Raw genomic sequence first — 2514 nt, forward strand, 5'->3', positions numbered from 1 at the left:
GAGAAAGGGAGACAATTTGAGTTGTGCATATTGTTTTTCATTAGATTTGAGTGTGCCATTGGTTTCACAATGTTATTGGGGCAGTATATTGATAAGCATGGTGTACATTATATACTACAGTGGTTAGACAGCCAAGGTGCCCTATGAAAGGGCTATGTCTGAGCTCAACAGTAACCCAGAGATTTTAAAGAATAAGAAAGAAAAAGTGGCCACAGCATTACGAGCACTCCTTGTTTTTCACAAAAAGTTCAAGACAAGAATGTCTACACTAGAAAGGGAGAATAGTGTACTAAAGGATCGGGTTGAACAGCAAGCTTCTGCCATCAAAACATGCAAATTCCAGACAAACTTCCGTCTTGCAGAAGTTCAATTACAGCTAATGAAGGAAGTTTCTGGGCAAAAGGAAATCATTGCTGCTGTAATGGCAGGGGTACTCAGGCAAAGGACTCAAACGCATGACTCAGAGACAAAAACGTAAATCCAATAGTCTTTACTTTCAAAAAGGTTTGGTACACAGGTCGGCAGTCAATGGGTATGCAGATAATCCAGGAAGGGGGTAGGCAAAGCAGGGTTTGATACACAGGTAGGCAGTTAAAAAAGGCAGGCAGATAATCCGAAAAGGGGTAGGCAAAGTCAGAAACACACTCGGAGATAGGAAATGCTGGGACGTATGACTGAAAGGTACAAAGATGAACTGGCACAGAGACAGGGGAACACACAGACTAAATACACAGGGAAGGATGATGAGGAACAGGTGAAGCCAATCAGGGCAGGGTAGACAATCACACAGGCGGGAAACACACAAGGGCAGGTGGTGAAGTGTCTGAAACGAGAGACAAGGTGAGTAACACAAACATAAACAGGAAACAATAAATGAATAACATGAAACAAAGACAAACATAAACTAAGAAGGGAGCTGCAGCTTTAGCAAACGTGCAGACAGCTTATGATTACTTATTAGAAACATAAGTAATCATAAGAGATCTGACACACTTTTTGGGATAGAGAAACACACCCAGACACACAAATATATGCAAATACAATTACAGGTGTTAGATTATCTGTTGATACAGTAACGTTCCTCATAGTCCCAGTGCACCCATGCACCAAGGCACTTAGTCCTCACCACAAAAGTGACATCCATGTCTCTCGGACACATTTGTTAGTTCATAGTTTGAACCTGCTCAGTGGGGCCCTGTGGAATTTTTAGCTACTTTAGAACACCAGGCTGATTTACATAGCTTAGCTGATTGTGATGTGTTTTGTTGATAGCTTGTCAGCCCCATTCTTTGGCCAGTGCTCTTCCTCCGAATATACAGACTAAGAATGCAGATGCAGACTTGTACTTGTTCAGTAAACAGGCAAAAGATGAAGGACGTACAAAGGACACCAAAGCAATATCCATATGCATGTAGGTTGTGGGAAGCTTTCAATTCATACATTGGCATTATTGGGTTAACTCAGCAAGACTCCCTTTTTCAAGTCAGCACTGATTGCACAGAGAAATGCTGACACACAACAAGCCCTTGCATTACACATAGATTCTAACACCCCATACACACACAGTGATAACGATGACCAAAGTCTACAACACTACTGTCAGAAACGTAATGGCAACTACAAGCTACCCTGTACCTGCTTTTGGGGATACACAATGTACCCACTTTGGTAGGAGAGCATCAGGGAAGCATAGAGGTTACAATACCCCAATTGAAACAAAGCGGCCAAGGAGAGAGACCCCCAACATATGACTCAGATGGAGTTTGTTTGCTTTTAATGTGAGGAGAGTGGGCACATTGTAAGACAGCAAGACATTGTAAAAGCTTTCATAGGGATAAATTCATTTTAAATTCATTGGAAGGTTGTCTGTTTTGCATGTGGTAAGATAAGGCATATTGCTAGATAATGTAAAATCGTTGTTTGTTTTGCATGTGGCAAAACTGGGCATATCGCAAGACAATGTGAATCCCGTCAATGTGATAAGCCAGCTATCAGGAGAAAGGTAGAGGAGTTGCAAACTGATATGGCAATACTTTTGGTAGATCACAGCCATATACATTTTGAATTGAGTGTTACCCGCAAGAAAGACGCGGCAACAGTGATACATTAGGACATTTGGTTTAGTATGAATTTGAAATGGATAATTATAATTGTGACCAGATATTCAATCCTGTTCACAGTCAAGGGGGGGAGGTCTGGAGGTATAGATTGGGTTATGCAAAATGTAGCTCTTGATATAAGGCAGGGACTCAATAAGGTGTGATAGCAACACTTTGGGGATAGACTGGGATAACATGATTAGTAGACTTCACATGAAAGTGCCTACTACAGCCATCATTAAATAATTCAGGAATTGTTTAAAGAAATAGAAGAATCAGATGGACTGATGGAATCACTCTAAAGACAAGTCAGACAACCGAGACACTATTTATAAAGACATTGGACAGTGTGTGGATACATCAGATTTCATATTTTCTCAGGAGGTGTTTTGAAGACAGATTTAACATCTAAGGA

This window comes from Argentina silus (genome assembly GCF_951799395.1).
Source record: "Argentina silus genome assembly, chromosome: X".
In the NCBI taxonomy this organism is placed as follows: Eukaryota; Metazoa; Chordata; class Actinopteri; order Argentiniformes; family Argentinidae; genus Argentina; species Argentina silus.